This window comes from Chelonia mydas, chromosome 1 (genome assembly GCF_015237465.2).
Source record: "Chelonia mydas isolate rCheMyd1 chromosome 1, rCheMyd1.pri.v2, whole genome shotgun sequence".
NCBI classification, from domain to species: domain Eukaryota; kingdom Metazoa; phylum Chordata; order Testudines; family Cheloniidae; genus Chelonia; species Chelonia mydas.
In genome coordinates, this window is record NC_057849.1 from 347,337,735 (window position 1) to 347,360,343 (window position 22,609).

Below are 22,609 nucleotides of genomic sequence, written 5' to 3' on the forward strand. Positions count from 1 at the left end.
AGAGATTGAAGTGTTCTCCGACTGGTTTATGAATGTTATAATTCTTGACATCTGATTTGTGTCCATTTATTCTTTTATGTAGAGACTGTCCATTTTGACCAATGTACATGGCAGAGGGGCATTGCTGGCACATGATGGCATATATCACAATGGTGGATGCGCAAGTGAACGAGCCTCAGATAGTGTGGCTGATGTTATTAGGCCCTGTGATGGTGTCCCCTGAATAGATATGTGGGCACAGTTGGCAACGGGCTTTGTTGCAAGGATAGGTTCCTGGGTTAGTGGTTCTGTTGTGTGGTATGTGGTTGCTGGTGAGTATTTGCTTCAGGTTGGGGGGGCTGTCTGTAGGCAAGGAGTTATCATGTGAGTTATGTGAGTTATCCCACCAAGTCTCTGTTATTCCAGTCACATCATAATTCCTTGACTATGCCAGGACTTCCAGTTCTCCCTGCTTGTTTCCCAGGCTTCTTGCATTTGTGTATAGGCACTTGAGATAACTTGCTGATCGCCCCTCTTTCTAAGTCCCTCTGTTATAGTCCTAGCCTTCACAACCTCCTCAGGCAAGGAGTTCCACACGTTGACTGTGCGCTGAGTGAAGAAGAATTTCCTTTTATTTGTTTTAAACCTGCTGCCCATTAATTTCATTTGATGGCCCCTGGTTCTTATATTATGGGAACAAGTAAATAACTTTCCCTTATTCACTTTCTCCACACCAGTCATGATTTTATAGACCTCTATTATATCCCCCCTTAGTCTCCTCTTTTCCAAGATGAAAAGTCCTAGCCTCTTTAATCGCTCCTCATAGGGGACCCGTTCAAAAGCCCGAATCATTTTAGTTGCTCTTTTCTGAACCTTTTCTAATTCCAGTATATCTTTTTTGAGATGAGGGGACCGCATCTGTGCGCAGTATTCAAGATGTGGGCGTACCATGGATTTATAAGGGGAATAAGATATTCTCCATCTTATTCTCTATCCCTTTTTTAATGATTCCTAACATCCCGTTTGCTTTTTTGACTGCCGCTGCACACTGCGTGGACGTCTTCAGAGAACTATCCACGATGACTCCAAGATCTTTCTCCTGATTAGTTGTAGCTAAATTAGCCCCCATCATATTGTATGTATAGTTAGGGTTATTTTTCCCAATGTGCATTACTTTACATTTATCCACATTAAATTTCATTTGCCATTTTGTTTCCCAATCACTTAGTTTTGTGAGATCTTTTTGAAGTTCTTCACAGTCTGCTTTGGTCTTAACTATCTTGAGCAGTTTAGGGCAGCTGCGCCACAACGCCATCCAGAACCGCCTAGTGAAAGCCATCGCACCGCGCCTGGGGGAGGTCGCCGTGAATTGCGCCATCCCCGGTATTGACAGCCAGTTGCGACCTGACGTGGTAGTCACCGACGAGGCCCAGAAAAAGATCATCCTCGTCAACATCATGGTTTCCTTCGAGAACAGGACCCCGGCCTTCCAAGAAGCCCGAGCTCGGAAGCTGGAAAAATACGCCCCTCTGGCCAACACCCTGAGAGTGAAGGGCTACGAGTTGCAGATGGATGCCCTGATCGTCGAAGCGCTGGGCACTTGGGACCCCTGCAACAAGCATGTGCTGCGGACCTGTGGGATCGGTCGACGCTACGCACGGCTCATGCGGCGCCTCATGGTCTCGGACACCATCCGATGGTCCAGGGACATCTACATCAAACACATCACCAGCCACCGACAGTACCAGGAGGTGTGAGCCGGTACGACATCGTGCATCCACTATGGGAAAGGGACTGAGAGGCTTTTTCCATTGGACCATATGAACTGGAACCAGAAACCCACGGAACATTAAATCCCACCAAATGAGGGTAGATCCATCCCTATCATCGTATCCACTCATTATACTCCACACGTGAACATAGCCATTATATGGACAACATACCCCCATATCTCAATGTCTGTACTTTGACTGGTTAAACTTTTACCCCCAATCGGGGAGATTGCAGATTATGTATTCCTTATGCCACCCGTTCCTAAACCGAATTTCGCACCCCTTGATAATCTGTACCTTATTCCCTGATAACCAGAAACTTCTATGCCTAAACTCTGTACCGTTTTCTTTTTTACTTCAACATTATCTTAATAAAATTATTAAATCTGTTCATATCAGTTTAATCTCATCTGCAAACTTTGCCACCTCACTGTTTACCCCTTCTCCAGATCATTTCTGATAAGTTGAATAGGATTGGTCCTAGGACTGACCCTTGGGGAACACCACTAGTTACCCCTTTCCATTCTGAAAATTTACCATTTATTCCTACCCTTTGTTCCTTGTTTTTTAACCAGTTCTGAATCCATGAAAGGATCTTCCCTCTTATCCCATGACAACTTAATTTACGTAAGAGCCTTTGGTGAGGGACCTTGTCAAAGGCTTTCTGGAAATCTAAGTACACTATGTCCACTGCATCCCCCTTATCCATGTGTTTGTCGACCCCCTCAAAGAACTCTAATAGATTAGTAAGACATGATCTCCCTTTACCGAAACCATGTTGACTTTTGTGCAACAATTTATGTTCTTCTATGTGTCTGACAATTTTATTCTTTACTATTGTTTCAACTAATTTGCCCTGTACTGAAGTTAGACTTACCGGTCTGTAATTGCCAGGATCACCTCTAGAGCCCTTCTTAAATATTGGTGTTACATTAGCTGTCCTCTAGTCATTGGTACAGTAGCTGATTTAAAGGACAGGTTACAAACCATAGTTAATAGTTCTGCAATTTCACATTTGAGTTCTTTCAGAACCCTTGGGTGAATGCCATCTAGTCCTGGTGACTCGTTACTGTTCAGTTTCTCAATTAATTCCAAAACCTCCTCTAGTGACACTTTAATCTGTGACAATTCCTCAGATTTCTCACCTACAAAAGATGGCTCAGGTTTGGGAATCTCCCTCACATCCGCAGCCGTGAAGACTGAAGGAAAGAATTAATTTAGTTTCTCTGCGATGACTTTATCATCTTCAAGTGCTCCTTTTGTACCTTGATTGTCCAGGGGCCCCACTGGTTGTTTAGCAGGCTTCCTGCTTTTGATGTACTTAAAAAACATTTTGTTATTACCTTTTGAGTTTTTGGCTAGCTGTTCTTCAAACTCCTTTTTAGCTTTTCTTATTATATTTTTACATTTAATTTGTAGTGTTTATGCTCCTTTCTATTTACCTCACTAGGATCTGACTTCCACTTTTTCCAGTTCGTCAACACATCTCTTCATGCAGTCTATCCATCACTACATTCAATGTATTAATACAATAGTTGTCTCAACCTGTTTTTGGTTATTCATCTTATTTGTTATCATCAAACCTGGGGTTACGTTTCTTCTTCCACTTATGGTCATACTCATATTCATTTAGTCAGGATACCGATTTAGCGAATTGTTCATAATGATCAAAATTGTCTCTTACGCTTGTCATAAATTCGGAAAGAGAGCTGTAAAGCTGAACAATTGTTCCCAAATCAGTGTGGACACTCTGCAACTTTACATCAACTGCTTTGAACCGCTGGAGTATGGTTCACCATATGTTTGTCATTACTGCAGTCTCCAGGCATTCGAGTTTATCAAGAATACCCCTTGATTCATTTTGTGACATTGCCTTTTCAGAGGCATCGTCCGAGATATGTTAAAGGGCATTAATAATATCAGTCCAACCTTCTTGAAGAGCTTGGCAGGCATCTTGCCTTGCTGACCAACATGTCTGAGATAAGTTTTTAACAACATGTGTACCAGGTTTGATACAAGACATTAATATGCCACAACGATGGGTGGAAGCAGTGAAAAATGTGTACAGCTGTTGCAAAGTACAGAAATAAGACATTTCATTGCAGCACTCGGCGGCATATGATCCCATGAGAGTCAGTGAGTAAGCGGCACATGGGATGTACTGCGCCCACCCATTCACTTCCCTTATTCTAGCTTGCACTCCTGAGTACGCACCAGACATATTGCTTGCATTATTGTAAGACTAACCACGGCAGTCCCTAATGTCTAGGCCATATTTGTCCAAAGTATTCAGTATAGTCTCTGCAAGCTGTTGAGATTTATGCCCTGCATTGGGTATACAGCCCATAAATTGTTCTATGGCTGTGCCACCTTCTTTTACATATCTTATTATGAACGTTAACTGGTCCACATGTGAAATGTCTGGAGTCAAATCAATGCTTATTCCATAATATTTTGCATTCTTAACTTTATTCAGAATTTGTGCAGTTAATTTATCATTCATTAGTTGAATAAATTCATTGCACAGTTTTAGAGAGGTAAGAAGTGTGCCCGCTGCCCACATTTCCATACCGCTGCAAATGTTCTGACAGAAATTAATCAAATTGTGTAATCAGTTCCAATGTTCCAAGGTAACTGCTGTTGTGCACATTACCAAAACACTCATCATCACCTCAAAATCGCAGTCCACAAATCACAAGAGATTTGACCATTGCAGATACACATCTTAAAACACTTCTCCATTACTGCCTTTCCTTTTCCAACTGTTGCATAAGAATTCTGTTGACTCGCCCCTTGGCAGTTCCTCTTATTTTCAAAGCGGCGACACACGACATGTGGTAACGTGAATTTTTGTGCTGTAGAACACACATTGCACCATTCTTCCAGTTGCTGAATCCCGTACAAAATGCATTTAGTTTGTTGCCGAAAAGAAGGCACAGTACAGAAAACATACTACCTTTACTTTCTGAATAAACTAGCCACGCTCTTACTTTGCCACTCTTTAGCTTCCTTTTAAAAAGTTCATCCAAACAAAATCTTAACGTATTGTCTCCATAACTCACTTTGATTTGTCAAAGCCTACTTCAGTATTCTGATGTGCACCATGCATTGCTATACAATCTCATGTTTCATCATTAATTATTTAGAAAAGCTGGACGTGCACAAGTCCATGGGGCCGGACGAGTTGCATCCGAGAGTGCTGAAGGAGTTGGCGGCTGTGATTGCAGAGCCCTTGGCCATTATCTTTGAAAACTCGTGGCGAACGGGGGAAGTCCTGGATGACTGGAAAAAGGCTAATGTAGTGCCAATCTTTAAAAAAGGGAAGAAGGAGGATCCTGGGAACTACAGGCCAGTCAGCCTCACCTCAGTCCCTGGAAAAATCATGGAGCAGGTCCTCAAAGAATCAATCCTGAAGCACTTACATGAGAGGAAAGTGATCAGGAACAGTCAGCATGGATTCACCAAGGGAAGGTCATGCCTGACTAATCTAATCGCCTTTTATGATGAGATTACTGGTTCTGTGGATGAAGGGAAAGCAGTGGATGTATTGTTTCTTGACTTTAGCAAAGCTTTTGACACGGTCTCCCACAGTATTCTTGTCAGCAAGTTAAGGAAGTATGGGCTGGATGAATGCACTATAAGGTGGGTAGAAAGCTGGCTAGATTGTCGGGCTCAACGGGTAGTGATCAATGGCTCCATGTCTAGTTGGCAGCCGGTGTCAAGTGGAGTGCCCCAGGGGTCGGTCCTGGGGCCGGTTTTGTTCAATATCTTCATAAATGATCTGGAGGATGGTGTGGATTGCACTCTCAGCAAATTTGCGGATGATACTAAACTGGGAGGAGTGGTAGATACGCTGGAGGGGAGGGATAGGATACAGAAGGACCTAGACAAATTGGAGGATTGGGCCAAAAGGAATCTGATGAGGTTCAATAAGGATAAGTGCAGGGTCCTGCACTTAGGATGGAAGAATCCAATGCACCGCTACAGACTAGGGACCGAATGGCTAGGCAGCAGTTCTGCGGAAAAGGACCTAGGGGTGACAGTGGACGAGAAGCTGGATATGAGTCAGCAGTGTGCCCTTGTTGCCAAGAAGGCCAATGGCATTTTGGGATGTATAAGTAGGGGCATAGCAAGCAGATCGAGGGACGTGATCGTTCCCCTCTATTCGACACTGGTGAGGCCTCATCTGGAGTACTGTGTCCAGTTTTGGGCCCCACACTACAAGAAGGATGTGGATAAATTGGAGAGAGTCCAGCAAAGGGCAACAAAAATGATTAGGGGTCTAGAGCACATGACTTATGAGGAGAGGCTGAGGGAGCTGGGATTGTTTAGTCTGCAGAAGAGAAGAATGAGGGGGGATTTGATAGCTGCTTTCAACTACCTGAAAGGGGGTTCCAAAGAGGATGGCTCTAGACTGTTCTCAATGGTAGCAGATGACAGAACGAGGAGTAATGGTCTCAAGTTGCAATGGGGGAGGTTTAGATTGGATATTAGGAAAAACTTTTTCACTAAGAGGGTGGTGAAACACTGGAATGCGTTACCTAGGGAGGTGGTAGAATCTCCTTCCTTAGAGGTTTTTAAGGTCAGGCTTGACAAAGCCCTGGCTGGGATGATTTAACTGGGACTTGGTCCTGCTTCGAGCAGGGGGTTGGACTAGATGACCTTCTGGGGTCCCTTCCAACCCTGATATTCTATGATTCTATGATTCTATGATGCTATCCACTCGGCGGGATCAATGCTAATGCTAAACCTCGCAGTTGTAAGATGACGCAAGTTTTCAGCCACTGTTTCATTTCTGTATTCTTTTCTATCAGACACAGAAAGTATAGAGTTCTCATGAATATCAGTTTCTTCATCCACTGTCTCTAATACACCCTTATCATTAACACTACATTTTTCCTTTTCAGCATTCATGGTTTTATCACGACGCTTTGAACTGCCCCGACTACCAAAATAAATGTTGATTTTCAGAACTTTATTTAGGAACTCGGCTGTCTTTTTATGTTCTGCTTCTCTCAATCTTATTTTGATAATCACGCAATTTCTTCTTTGGTTCGCTCATTGTCACTGGGACAAAAATACCCTGCACCAATATGAACGTGAAACTTATTTCATATCGTATCAAATCCATGTTGGCCGCAATATACTATGGTAAAGGTAGAAATAGCATTTGTGTACATGCATGAATATAGCTGCAAGCACAGATGCGGGCCAGTAACTAAACTTAGTGCATACACACGAGCATCTAAAGACAGTGACGATGGTGGCCAATCACGAACAAGCAGAGCCGTATCACACGCAATATGAAATCCAGGTATAGTGTTGCCACGGTTTCCCATGTAATTTTACCTTTGGGTTGTTTATAATTTTTAAAAATAAGCTTATGCTAACCACTTTTAACCACGTATGTATTAACTTTTTAACTTTTAACCCACTTTTAAGTTTTAGGTGCCCCTAGAACACTGGTGCCCCTAGGCACGTACCTTCTGTGCCTAATTGGAAATCCGAACCTGGGTGGCACCTGTGGAGGAAGGTGGGGGCTGGGGTCAGGATACTGGTATATGAGTGGGGAGAGCAGTCAGGGCGGGGGCTCTGGTGGAAGGTGGGAGTTGGGGTCAGAGTGGGGGTATATGGGTGGAGGGCTGGTGGGGGAGCAGTCAGGGTGGGGGTCAGGGTGCTTAGCCTCAGGCTGTAGGAAAAGAGGGCATGGTTTTAAGAAAGAATGAAAAGAAACAGAATTAAAACTTCCCTTGGACAAGTATAAACAGACACCACCGGCATTCACTTTTTCATATAGATGTAACCTGCACACAGCTAAAATACTGATGGAGGGTGGGAAATTGGTACAAATTTTGTACGCCCACTGTAGATTATTCATTAAATAAAACAGATTTACATCTCCTGAGGAAAGTTTTTGTGCTAAAACAATACCCCATTTTCAAGACATCTTTACTTTAGTAAACATGTTACTTTATATTAAAATAAATTGCAGCATTCCTTGGCTCTGTACAGCGTAATTAAAAGTGAGTCAGTGTCATGCTGGACAGATAATGTACTGCCATTACATTGTACATATTCAGAATTGGAATGAACTTTTGTTATTTGGACAATATGACTTGGGTCTCTACCTCCACCATGATCACAGATGCACAGTGGTATCCTTTGGACTCTCACCTCTGTCAAAAGAAGGAGGGGGGTGTCTCAAAAGCAATCAGGTTTCAGGAAAAAAAACTGGTCCAGTGCCTCCAATTTCAAGAATCTCTGTCTTTCGACTGCACCTGTAGTTATTTTTGCTCTGATATGCTCTTTTGCCTCAGTTCTGTATTGGGGTTGTACTTGTTTTTACAACAGAATTCATAAGAGCTAGTAGCTGCAGAGAAATCATAAGCAAAGGGGATCAAATCCTTTCCTCTTGGCATAGGTGCGCACAAGTCCTGATACAAAGAGAAATCACTGTGAAGAGAATCACAAGGGAGTTCTCCGTACTTCTCAGTCTGCAGTGCGCTGCATGTGAGTTACACACTCTACAACAAATCATTAGATAAAAATGTAAATAAACTCTGTGAAACAAATTCCTACGTTTGAGGTTTGTTTTAATTCTGGCTGAAACCGTCTCCAATAATACAAAGCTTAATTAGAAAAAAAACAGCACTCCAGGACCTCCCTACACTTTCCTCCCTCTCCCCCCACACACATTCCATGTATCTTCCAGGGCCACAGCAGTACCCTAGGCACTCCACTCCGCGGGAGATTACACATAATGACAGCCGCACATACACCCAGCTGTGAGAGCCTCCTTAGTGTATGTGTTTGTGAATCCCCTTTTCCCTCCCCTTTAAAGATACTTTCCCCTGCACGTATGATGTTTACTTCAGCATTACAAAGGTATGTTTGCATGGGTGTGGAATAAAAATCTACTTAGGGAAACTGAATTTATCTTCTTTATTCTCCATCACATGATGGCTGCTGCTAAAATTCACAGGCAATAGCAACAGGTGCCCGTGCAGTCAGGCACACACAGCAATCATTACAAGGTTCATAGCACGGTGCAAACAAACAATTCCAGGCCTAGCATACTACAGCAGCACACATTACTGTGGCTCAGTGTTAAACTGCTCTTTCAAAGCCTCCCCCAGCTGAATTGCCCCCTGTTGGGCTCATTGTGTAGCCTTGTGTTCATAACGCACAGCACAGTGCTGAGCAGCAGTGCAGGATCCACGCTTTCTGACACAGATGCTTGGCTTGCAGGTTACTAGGGTAGTTGAAAAGCCATTGGAAATCTAGTAGGATGCACACGGAATGATGGGATTGAGAAATTTGCATTGTGTGATGCTGTACCTACCCCATGAGGCATTGCAAACCCTTCCCAAAGCACCCTGTGGCTAATTGCGCAGTGGGGTAACTACACACAGTGCACTGCTCTCTGTGTCGATGCAAGAGCTGCTAGTGTGGATGCACTCTGCCGACACAAGAAGCACAGTGTGGACATTCGACAGTGGTTTAATCAAAGTGGTCAGTGCTGGGGGCTCTCCACGTCACTCAGGGGAAGAAAGAAAGCATCAGTGCCTAACCCACTTTGACACTATCACACGCACGACCCAAGGCTGGCCAAGCCTGGGTGTAATGTCAGAAGAAGAGGGGAAGGGTGGACAAGAGTACTGTCGTGTGCACAGGCCGTCCAGGGTCCACTCTTGATCTCCGATTTGCTTCAGCTCTTGGGAGGGTTTTAAGTGCTGGGGTCTTTTGGGGGCTTCTCGTTCAGGGACCTCTGTCCCCCATGCTCTTTGTGCCAGTCCAAACTGGGCTTCCATGGCTTCCTCAGCTTTCCCCAACTAAATCTTTTTCACCCATGTAGACAGGGCCTCACAGGGTCCTCAGACCCTGGGCACTAGGAAGTGGAAGAGGGGAGGAAGAGGCCACCAACATTGTTGCAAATCTTGTCCTAATTTTACCAAGAGTGATGATGACTTCTTCCTCGGTGTCACTAATACACTCTCTGGTGACCACTTTCTGGGATGTGCATGAGTTATTCCAGATTCACTTCTTTCTCCTCTGCTTGACTTGCACTTTCTGAATTCCTGACCTGGGCTCTGGGACCCCCTTTCCTATGAAGAGATTGGCAGAGGATGATGAGGTCTTTCCACTGGCCCCACAGAAGGATCCAAGGGCCATGGGGTAAGATAGAAGAACATGGCTGTTTAGCAGTAGTATTGTGCAGAAATCTAGCGTTTCTCAAGGATCCTAGAAACGTTTTCTTTGTTTAGAAATCATGTAGGATTCACATCCTGATTCACCCAAAATTCCAAAGGGAATCTCAGTGGAAATGGCTCTGCTTCCCCAGCTTCTGCATCAAAATGTGCGCAGCTGAAAATTTCACCTCATTCCGGTGCAAGAGAATGAATATTCTGGATAGCTTGGCCCCAGGAATATCTGAGAATTAGGTTTATGTTTGGAGTATCTAATTGTGCTTTATTCTGAAGATAGAAACAAAGCTCTCCTAGGTTGGAGTTTACTCTGTTACTATGAGCCTGGGTAAGGAATCTTCCTACAGGCAGCACCTCTCTGCCTATCCAGCAATGTCTTTACAGCTCTTCCCAAGTGCATGTGCATGGGAGAGTGAAGATGACTAACCCCTTCCCCAGCACAGCAGCAGAATTTTGTGAGGTTCCAGCTCCATGGAACATATTTTGCCACCTCTCTCCTGCATACCACTTCCTGGGTCCTGCTACCAGGATTTGGAGAGTTCTCTCGGAATGGTGCTGAGCAGCTTTAAGACCCCACATGCTTGAAATATGACAGTATGGTTATGTGCCCCAAGGAAAAAGGCCACAGAAGCATCTCACAAGGAGGCAGCTGCTGTCAGCTCCTGACACTAAGATTTGTCAAAAGCATACCAAACTCAAGCCTACACAGCAGCCACTGTGACCCCGGGATCCCCTCAATGCCTCCTGAAGAGGGCGCACAGTACTGTTACTCTCATCACACCTGACATACTCATTGCTCAGATCACTGCTGTCATAATCTGTGTCTAACAGGTATCGTGCAAGGTGCCATATGCAAATGCTGGTCATTAACATTGTTGCACGATGTGGGTACGGGTGGGGTATAAAGAATGATAGATGTGTGCTGGAGCTATGCTCTGTGACAGGGTTGGGCCAGATGGCTATAGGAGAGTAATAGAAGGCAGATATATTAGCCCCAAGCTAAGTAAGTCCCTTTTCCCTGGGTAAGGTAATAGGGAAGGTTCCAGAACAATCAGGAACCTTCTGGAGACAATTAAGACAGACAGGCTGGTTAGAACACCTGCAGCCAATCAAGAAGCTGCTAGAATCAATTAAGGAAGGCTAATCAGGGCACCTGGGTTTTAAAAAGGAGCTCACTTCAGTCTGTGGTGTGCGTGTGAGGAGCTGGGAGCAAGAGGCACTGGAAGCTGAGAGTGAGAATGCGGACTGTTGGAGGACTGAGGTGTACAAGCATTATCAGACACCAGGAGGAAGGTCCTATGCTGAGGATAAAGAAGGTGTTGGGAGGAGGCCATGGGGAAGTAGCCCAGGGAGTTGTAGCTGTCGCACAGCTGTTCCAGGAGGCACTCTAGACAGCTGCATTCCACAGGGCCCTGGGCTGGAACCCAGAGTAGAGGGCGGGCCCAGGTTCCCCCCAAATCCTCTCAACTCCTGGTCAGACACAGGAGGAGTCGACCTGGACTGTGGATTCAGAAAAACAGCCAAGCTGAGGGCTGCCGTGAAGCTCCAAGGTGAGCAAATCCGCCAATAAGCACAAAACCCACCAAGGTATAGGAGGAACTTTGTCACAACTGGTGTCGGAAGTGGGATCTGGTGTCCACAGCGCGGTGGAAGGAGGAGGGTGTTTGGAAGGAAGGGAAAAAAAAAAAGGGAAGAGGGTCTATTTTTATTTTTTTTCACCACAATGGAGGAGGTAGTGCGGGCACTGATACAAGCCATGGCTGCCCAGCAGGAGGCTATTCGTGTCCAGGCAGCCGCCCAACAGGAGGCAGTGCAGTTCCAGCCAGAGACTAATCGCCTGCTGATGGACCAGGCTGCCCAAGACCAGGCTATCTTGCGGGAACTGGTAAACCAGGTAAAGGCCCTTACAGAGCTGAACCGTGGCCATGATGGGACGCAGATCATGCGGGCCAGCAATTGGCTGCAGAAAATGATGCGGGAGGATGATGTAGAGGCATATCTCCTGGCCTTTGAGAGGACAGCCCTGTGGGAGGCTTGGCCCCGAGAACAGTGGTCTGGCATCCTCGCTCCATTCCTGTGTGGGGAGGCCCAGAAGGCCTACTATGATTTGCCTGAAGAGGCTGCGGCAGACTACCCCCAGCTGAAAGCAGAGATCCTGTCCAGATCTGGGGTAATGACTGCAGTGATATCATGAGTGGAGGTACCAGGAAAACAAAACCCCGCGGTCCCAATTATATGACCTCATCCATCTCGCATGAAAGTGGTTACGAACTGTGTCCCAGAGTCCGGAGGAGATACTAGAGGTTCTTATCTTCGACAGGTACATGAGAGGACTACCACCAGACCTCCATGCCTGGGTAAGCCACAACGAACCCTCCACCTACGACGAGGTTGTCGCGCTGGTAAAAAGGCGAAGGATGGCGAGGGAGCTGACCCGACCAGTTAAGGAAGAAGCACCCTGGGTTAAACTAGCAGCACCAAGCCCTAGAGCTCGGGTGCCTGGGCCACCAGGAGAACCCAGGTGGAAAAAGAAAGGGGCTGAAGGCCACCAGAAGCCACAAAGAGTCGGAGCACTGAGGGGAAAGAGAATCGTGATGTTAGACTGCCCAAACCAAGAGACCGGGGAATGCCTAGGGCTCCACACAGATGTTACGCCTGCGGGGAGTGGGGACACATAGCTGCACAGTGTCCCAATGCCGAGGAGCGTTGGCAGTGTAACCTGGGGAACTAGGCAGACCCATGCTCCCTAATCCACCTTGTGGGGGTCTCACTAACCCCACATATGTACACTAGACCAATGAAGCTAAATGGGATAGAGACCACAGCACTGGTTGATTCGGGGAGTGCTATCACGCTTGTCTCGGGGAAGCTCGTGAAGCGTAGTCAGCTGCTGTGGGCTAAGCATACAGGGATAACTTGCGTCCATGGGACAGTTGGTTATTACCCCACCATCCCAGTAAAAATCGAGATTCAGGGGAACATTACTGAGGTAGCAGCAGGGGTAGTCCCTAAACTCCCATACCCAGTGCTCATAGGGAGGGACTTCCCAGGGTTCATAGAATCATAGAATATCAGGGTTGGAAGGGACCTCAGGAGGTCATCTAGTCCAACCCCCTGCTCAAAGCAGGACCGAGCCCCAATTAAATCATCCCAGCCAGGGCTTTGTCAAGCCTGATCTTAAAAACTTCTAAGGAAGGAGATTCCACCACCTCCCTAGGTAACGCATTCCAGTGTTTCACCACCCTCATCGTGAAAAGTTTTTCCTAATGTCCAACCGAAACCTCCCCCACTGTAATTTGAGACCATTACTCCTTGTTCTGTCATCTGTTACCACTGAGACTTACTCCCAGTAGGGAAATTAGAGAAAGGGGGAAGCCCTGAAAGTAGTGAGGCATCCACAGTAGACTGTCAACCCCCAACCTTCTCTGAAATATCCCTAGATTTGTTCTCCACTCCTAGACAGCGTAGAAAGATGAAAAGGGAAAGAAGAGCAACCAAGGCCTTGGGAATCCGAATACTGGCCCAAAGCCAGAAGGTCGCTCTCGTAGGTAGGCGGACCCGAGCAGCTGAAAAGGAGGCCACCCAGGAGGGAGAAGCACCCGAGTCTGACCCACATCCTAATGCCTCTGAACCAGGAGAGGCAACAGAGACTGGCCCCCTAGATGTCGGGCAGATTAGCCCAAGGAGAGGAAATTTTGGATGGGACCAGAATGAAGACCCAAGGTACAACAACATTAGGAAGGAGATGACCAAAATAGATGGGGCCCCGTGGAAGGGAAAACCCAGGGACCAGGACCCTACTTCATAATGAAGAAGAATCTCTTATACCAGGTTACACCGGTACAGGGGCAGAAGGTACATCAGATCCTAGTACCTCAAAAACACCAGAATGCTGTATTAAGTCTGGCCCATAGTCATCTTTTGGGGGGGCATTTGGGGGTAGAGAAGACCCTGGCACAGGTCCTGCGACGATTCTTCTGGCCCAGAGTACATGAAGAAGTGCGGAGGTACTGTGCGTCCTGCACGGAGTGTCAGCTGCACAGTCCCCGTCCCCACCTGACGGCACCTTTAGTACCCCTTCCCATCATAGAGGTCCCCTTCGAGCAAATAGCCATGGACCTAGTGGGACCCCTGGAGAAGACAGCCCGGGGCCACCAATACATACTTGTCGTTCTGGATTATGCTACTCGCATAATTATGCTACTACATCCCCCTCCGGAACACGGCCTCTAAAACGATAGCTAAAGAGTTGGTGGGGATCTTTGCCCGAGTGGGGCTACCAAAGGAGATATTAACAGACCAAGGTACCCCGTATTTATGTCGAAGCTAATGAAGGACCTCTGTACGCTGCTCCATATACATACCTGAGAACTTCAGTCTATCATCCGCAGACCGATGGACTGGTAGAAAGGTTTAACCGAACCCTCAAGGCAATGATAAGGGAAGTGGTAAGTCGGGATGGGAAGGATTGGGACACCCTACTACCCTACCTTATGTTTGCAATCCGGGAGGTACCTCAGGCCTCAACTGGGTTTTCCCCCTTTGAATTATTATACGGACGCCACCCCCGTGGCATACTAGATATCGCAAAAGAAATCTGGGAAGAGGAACCCAATGAGGGGAGAAATATAATTGACTGTGTGTTGCAGATGTGAGAACGGATAGCCCGGGTCACCCCTATTATACAGGAACATTTGGAAAAGGTGCAGGAGGCCCAGCAAACCCATTACAATTGCCAGGCAAAAGTCCAACAGTTCCAACCAGGGGATCAGGTGATCGTGTTGGTACCCACGGCAGAAAGGAAGCTTTTGGCCCAATGGCAGGGGCCTATGAGGTGGTTGAACCTGTGGGGGAAGTAACCTACAAGGTGCGGCAGCCAGGACGCCAGAAACAAGAACAAATTTATCACATTAACCTCTTAAAGCCTTGGCACCAGCAAGAGGCATGTGTAGTGGCCCAAGAGACCTGATCCAGGGAAATAACATGCAGGAGCAGATCAGGATATCCACTGACCTGACACCAAACCAGAAGAAAGAAGTAACTGAGATGATCAACCGATACCAGGACGTGTTTTCAACCAAACCAGGTCGGACCACAGAAGCATATCACCACATTATCACAGACCCTGGGGCAAAGGTCACTTTAAGGCCCTATCGGGTCCCAGCAGCAAAAAGGGAGGAGCTCAAGTCAGAGGTAAAAAGGATGTTGGAGCTGGGAGTCATCGAAGAGTCCCACAGTCAGTGGTCAAGCCCGATTGTGTTGGTGCCCAAAACTGATGGCACTACTAGGTTTTGTAATGACTTTCGCCGGCTGAATGAGATATCCAAATTCGATGCGTACCCCATGCCCCGTATCGTTGAGTTAGTTGACCGCCTGGGCAATGCCTGATTTTTGACCACCCTTGGTTTAACAAAGGGATACTGGCAGATTCCCCTTGCCAAAGATGCGAAAGAAAAGACGGCATTCTCTACACCAGAGGGTCTGTTTCAATATACTGTTCTTCCTTTTGGACTGCATGGGGCACCTGCCACCTTCCAGCGTCTTATCGACAAACTCCTACGGCCCCATACCAGTTATGCAGCGGCATACCTGGATGATGTGATTATTCACACCCCCGACTGGGAAACCCACTTAGGAAAGGTGGAAACGGTTCTGGACACGCTAAGACGGGCTGGCCTCACAGCCAACCCAGCCAAGTATGCTATAGGGCTAGCCGAGGTTAAATACCTTGGCTACATTGTAGGAAGGGGCATGGTCAAGCCCCAACTAAACAAACTAGAGGCTATCCAAAATTGGCCCCAGCCGAATCGGAAAAAGCAAGTCCTGGCATTTCTGGGTGTGGTGGGGTACTACCAACGATTTATTCCCCATTTTGCTACCAGAGCGAGTCTCCTGACAGACCTGATAAAAGCCCAGGGTCCAGACATGGTGAAGTGGACAGATGCCGCAGAGAAAGCATTCATGGATCTACAGACAGCCCTCTGCAGTAACCCAGTGCTTATAGCCCCAGACTTCAACAAAGAATTCATTTTACAAACAGATGCATCTGAAGTAGGATTGGGAGCTGTCCTATCGCAGATGATCAGAGATGAAGAACACCCAATCCTCTACCTCAGCAGGAAACTCCTTCCGAGAGAGCAGAAGTATGCGGTGGTTGAAAGAGAGTGCCTAGCTATGAAATGGGCCATGGAAACACTATGTTATTACCTTCTGGAATGACAGTTTACCCTTGTGACCGACCATGCACCCCTCCAGTGGATGCAGCGAAATAAAGAGAAGAAAGCAAGGGTGACTAGATGTTTCCTGTTCCTACATCCTTTCCAATTCACCATACAACACCGGGCTGGAAGTCACCATGGCAATGCAGATGGCTTGTCACGAGTACACTGCCTGACGTCCCAAGTTGCCCAACCCCGTAGTGTTGAGCAGAGAGGGGGATATGTGACAGGGTCGGGCCAAATGGCTATAGGAGAGTAATAGAAGGCAGATATATTAGCCCCAGGCTAAGTAGGTCCCTTTTCCCTGGGTAAGGTAATAGGGAAGGTTCCAGAACGATCAGGAACCTTCTGGAGACAATTAAGACAGACAGGCTGATTAGAACACCTGCAGCCAATCAAGAAGCTGCTAGAATCAATTAAGGAAGGCTAGATCAGGGCACCTGGGTTTTAAAAAGGAGCTCACTTCAGTTTGTGGTGTGCGTGTGAGGAGCTGGGAGCAAGAGGCACTAGGAGCTGAGAGTGAGAACGCGGACTGTTGGAGGACTGAGGAGAACAAGCATTATCAGACAGCAGGAGGAAGGTCCTATGCTGAGGATAAAGAAGGTGTTGGGAGGAGGCCATGGGGAAGTAGCCCAGGGAGTTGTAGCTGTCGCACAGCTGTTCCAGGAGGCACTCTAGACAGCTGCATTCCACAGTGCCCTGGGCTGGAACCCAGAGTAGAGGGCGGGCCCGGATTCCCCCCAAATCCTCCCAACTCCTGTTCAGACACAGGAGGAGTCGACCTGGACTGTGGGTTTAGAAAAACGGCCAAGCTGAGGGCTGATGTGAAGCTCCAAGGCGAGCAAATCCGCCAATAAGCGCAAGACCCACCAAGGTATAGGAGGAACTTTGTCACAGCTCCTAAAATGTATTCGGCAGACAGTGCCTAGCCCCAGCCTACCCTAGACAAAGGAATCTGTCTCTCAGGCGGGATGGTGTCTCCAGGGTAGATTAAGCAAAGTTTCAGAGTAACAGCCGTGTTAGTCTGTATTCGCAAAAAGAAAAGGAGTACTTGTGGCACCTTAGAGACTAACCAATTTATTTGAGCATAAGCTTTTGTGAGCTACAGCTCACTTCATCCGATGAAGTGAGCTGTAGCTCACGAAAGCTTATGCTCAAATAAATTGGTTAGTTTCTAAGGTACCACAAGTACTCCTTTTATTAAGCAAAGTGTGACCCAAGACAATGAAAAACACATTTCCATGCACTGCAAAAAAAGCCTTAAGGACAGAAAGCGGGGGAAGATGACCTCTTAACAATCTCAATGCGTGATGGAGCTTGCACCCCCGGGAAGCCTTCCTGCCTCTTGAAGCAGGGTCAACAAACTTTGGGAAGATACAAGCAGAGGCAAAATGCCATTTTGCCATCAATCAGTGAGGGGCTGCTAGGGTATAGCACCCTTTGAGCCTATGGAAGTTGGGTCCTCTGGTCTGGAGGACTACCTGAAGGGGAGTTCCAAAGAGGATGGCTCTAGACTGTTCTCAGTGGTGGCAGATGACAGAACAAGGAATAACGGTCTCAAGTTGCAGTGGGGGAGGTTTAGGTTGGATATTAGGAAAAAAAAATTCACGAGGAGGGTGGTGAAGCACTGGGTTATCTAGGGAGGTGGTGGAATCTCCATCCTTAGAGGTTTTTAAGGCCTGGTTTGACAAAGCCCTGGCTGGGATGATTTAGTTGAGGTTGGTCCTGCTTTGAGCAGGGGGCTAGACTAGATGACCTCCTGAGGTCTCTTCCAACCCTAATATTCTATAATTCTCTGATTCTATGAAGGAGGCTGATAACTTGATGTAAGTAAGGAAACTGCTAAGGCAAAGGCTGTAACTTCCTAGAATTAAGTTTTAATCACTAGAAAGCATGTTTTGTTCTGTTTTATGTCTATTCTTCCCTCTCTCTTTCACTCTTACCTGAAATCACTTACCCTATGTTCTTTGTTAACAAAATTATTCTTGTTTTGTTACAAAACCATCTCGGTGCTGTGTACTAAATTGAAATGTGGGTCTTCGGCCAAACTAATAGACAGGAGTATGCTCTCTCTCTTCGGAGGCAGCGAACTTGGTAACTGGCGTGGGTCCAGCGAGACGGACCAGACACTACAGGGGAGGCAATTCTGGGGAGACTCCGGCCTGAAGGGCTGCTGTTGTCACCCTGCAAGGAGTACCCAGGCTGGTGGAAGGCAGGGTGAGACCATTGGGCGGTGAGCAAACGGCTGGGGTCAGGGCTCTGAGCTAAAGCAGCTCAGCACAGAAGCACCCAGGGTTACAGGGCAGGCGGTGACACAACCCCTTACTGATCTGGGTGAAACCCCAAAACGTCACAGACACTGGTGGTAGCAGAGGTTACTAAACCACTATGCAGATATTAAAGGGTGATTTTACCCCATTCTATTCTGGTCTGGATCTCCCTCTCATATGCATTTTAACACCATGGAATTTAGAGGCTGCTGATATCAGAAGAGCTAGTAGAAAGATAGAGATGATGCTGGAGGTGTGAAGATGGCACTGTGCCCAATGCCAGGGCATGACGCAGGGCACCAGGGAGGCACAATGGGTTGCACACTAGCTCTGACCTTAGTGGAGCTGAAGGCTATAAGGATGATAGGAAGCAGAATGAGGCTCATGGTGGCATTGTAAAAACTTACCCTTTGGGAGGTTATTCCATAGCTGCCTACTGTGAAGTTCTCTGTACCTTCCTCTGAAGCAGCTGGTGCTGGCCACTGTCAGAGACATGATACTGGACTAGATGGGCCACCGGTCTGATCTAGTAATGCAGCACCCCGGACCTGATGGCAGAGCATATGGGATGTGCGATGAGGCTTGTGGGGGTGCTGTCTGCAGTACTACGGAAGGATACGGTGTATTGCTGCAAGATTTGTAGCAGGGACAGTGATGTTAAAATTCCAGTGCACAACACAAGGTCATGGCAGCAGCTGGCGGACATACTGGGGATTCTTGTCTCGGGGCTATGCAGAGCTGGGACAGTGGCAGCTTGTTATCTCTTTATCACTGAACCGTTTAGGAGCAGCATTGCTATACAAAGCCTGCTGACAAAGGTACTGGGGAGGGAGAGAAAGGACACAAGGAAGAGGAAAGTTAATACAGAAGAGGAGAATCAGGAAAAAAGGAGAGAGACAGAAATTCAAGCAGGCACCCCAGGAGAGCTAAGGAGAAGGGGAGTAAAAATCCAGTCTGACTACAAGTGTAATCCTGTGAGTGCTCAGATGCCCCAATGGTGTCAGAAGAGGGGGGAAAGGGCATCTTTGGAACAAGGAGGGCACAGTGTGCAATTATAAGTCAGGAGCCAGCAGTCAGGCTGTCTCAACAGCAAGAGTGAAGCCCAGAAACCTGGAACTTTAGAAAAGGCACAGCACAGAGCTCCAGAGTGAGGGCCACTGCAGGTAAGAAAGCCCACTGGGATCTCAGCAAACACTAGTCAGGTTGGATGTGCCCAGTGGGGAAGAAGAGTGGTTACTGTCTTACTGCAGTGCCAGGAGATTTCAGAAGTTCCTTAGAGTTGCCTAGATATAGCCAGAGATTTATGGACAAATCCCACGGGGAAAAGATTACGGATCTGGAGATGGTGATACTGAGATGCTATGAAGCCATGGGCAGTCTCCGCCTGCCTGGTGTTCTGGGCAAAGAGCTAAGTTCTGTACTGTAGGGTGGAGGAATAAACATGCAGCATAAGTTACTATGGAAAGCGAATGAAATGACAGATGTATGAGTTTGAGTGCGCAATGAAATCCATAAACCTGCCTCCAGGAACAGAACCTTCATCTCACAGTACCCTGGATATTTACAAACCAGATTCCCTGTATGCACCAATCCAGTGGGAACTATCAGGATGGAGAAGCCAACCAGCCAGAAATCAGACTGCTGCTCATCAGAAAGCAGCTTTTAGCCATGTTTTCTCCAGCTAACAAACCCAACAGTATGGGTCACCCAACCCACCCCGAAAGCCACAAGCTGTTGCCACCCTGGTGGGAGGGTAGCATGGGCACTAAATGCGGTGTCCAAAGAGAAACACTTTGCTCAGTTCACACAATCCAGTTTGATGATTATTTTCTGTTTCTTCTCAAGAGTTTAATCAAAGTATGTTGAGTGGGTTTTTTGCAGCAAAATGAATCACTCCAGTTACCATGACAACACTGCTCTAGCCAGTCTGGTTAATCTGCCACTTCCCTGTTTGCCTTTTGCTCTTCAGGAGCGGAAATGCCTTGCCTTTTACTTGAAGAAGCTCCATCCTGTTTGGCGAGGGGTGAGGGAGGAAACTAAACTGGGCTTCTCTAGGGAACTCCCAGCATTTGAGACTATTTAGTGTCACTTAAGCAGCAGCTGGACTAAGCTGCAGCCAATCTGAAGCCAGCAGTCTAATGAGCTGAAATGAAATCAAGGTTCGGTTATTTAGAAATTTTCTGGCCCTGTGTTAAATAGTCATCTAAAAGAGCAAAAATAAACCATGAGCAAATGTTTCCACAGTTTCAAGGTGGGAGGCCACATTTACATTTTATTAGAGGCAACTTACAAAATAGAGCAAAGAGAATGCACATGCATGGCTATTTGCAGACTCCCCTGATGCAATCCCGTGCCACATGGCTGCTGCAAATTTACTCACTACTCCTTCACTCCAGGCACGGGAGAGAGGCCACTGGAAACAGACTTTCCAGGAATTATCCCAGGCCCCTAAACTGAAAGGATGAATGGCTGCAATACTGGCTGGCAGGCAGGCCCCCTGCAAGAAACCAGAAGCAGCTGTGAGCAGCCCACTGGCAGTGGAGGCCGTCCAGTCCACACCATCACTGACAAGGCCTAATATTTTTCTCATTTACATTTTTTAAAAATCTCCTCTTCCTCCATTCGTCTTTCCTTCTTACTCCTTTGGCCTCTCAGCAATACAATTTCATCGCTTATGATTCTTCGCCTTGGCAGAGTCCTCCAAAGCCCCTTCCTTCCACCAAGATCCCTCTCAAGTCACTTCATGTAACTCACCTTTTCCAGAACTGTCACTCAGCTTCTCATCTCCCCCCACCCAAATGGCAACTCCTTGTTTTGCCTGGCCTTACAGAGACTGTGAGCCTCTCACAGCCGGCAACTGTTCTCACTCATTAAAGTGCAATGTACATTTAAGGCATCATAGACATTTAATTTAATTGATAACTGTTCCCTACAGGCAATTCCCCAAGGCTTTGTCCAGTTTCATTTTAAATAACTTAAACATGGGGCTTTCACTCCTTCTCTTTGGAGATTATTCCACAGCCTGATGCATCTTACTGTCAGGAAGTTCTTTCTCATCTGCAGCCTATGGTTTCTCTTTCCTTTGTTCTGTTTCAGGCTCTAGCCCCTCAGAAATCCTACCAGGAACCCCACAAAAGAAATCCTAACAATGCCACAAGTCCATTAATGGATGGATAGAGAAAAGGAAGAAATGACTGAAAATGAGCTCAACAATGTATACATAGATTGCATAATTGACAAAATACTTCTTCGCTATCAGTAACTAATGAAGGTGGTAAACAGCGTTTACACAAACTAAGAGTTACACATCTTTAAATCACCCGGTCTGGGTAACTTGCACCCAAAAGTTTTCAGAAAGTTAGCCAAGGAGCTCTCTGAACTGTTGATGTTAACTTGTAAGTTCATTTTAGAAAACAAGAATTTCCCGAGGACTGGAAGAAGCTAGTGTACTGCCAGCTTTTAAAAGGGTATAAACAGAATGCCCCTTTTGATTGTGAAATACTCACAGAGAGCTCACAGAGGCTACAAAAACAGAAAACTCAAATCATAATAGGGGATCTAGTACACTGGTACATGGTATCTCAAGACGGAATGCAGAGATAAAATTTCTAGCTACCATTAACGACTGCTTCTTAGAGCAGCTAGCCCTGGAACCCACAAGGTGAAAGGCAATTCCTGATTTAGTCCTAAGTGGCACATAGGATCTGGTCCAAGAGGTGAATATAGCTGAACCTCTCAGTAATTGCAGCCATAACGTAATTAAATCTAACAACGCTATGGGGAGAAATACCAAAGAAACCCACCATAGTAGTATTTAACTTCAAAAAGGGGAACTACACAGAAATGAGAAAACTAGTTAAACAGAAATTAAAAGGAACAGTCACAAGAGTGAAATGCTTGCAAGCTGCATGAAAACTATTTTAAAGCACCATTATAGAGGCTCAAACAAAATGTACACCCCAAATAAAAAAAAAACGGTAAGGGCCATAAAAACACCATCACTGCTAACCAACAGAGTAAAAGAGGCAGTTAGAGACAAAAAAACATTCTTTCAAAATTGGAAATTAAATACTACAAAGGAAAATAGAAAGAACCATAAACTCTGGCAAATCAAGTATAAAGGTATATATAGACAGGCCAAGAATGAATCTGAAGAGGACCGTTAA

The 22,609-nt window shown here is 46.4% G+C and overlaps 1 protein-coding gene across 2 annotated transcripts in view; it reads right to left on the bottom strand.

The window, feature by feature from the left end:
* The window catches only part of SHANK3 (SH3 and multiple ankyrin repeat domains 3), a 755,611-nt gene that overhangs the window by 416,419 nt on the left and 316,583 nt on the right, over positions 1-22,609 (bottom strand). The window lies entirely within an intron of this gene.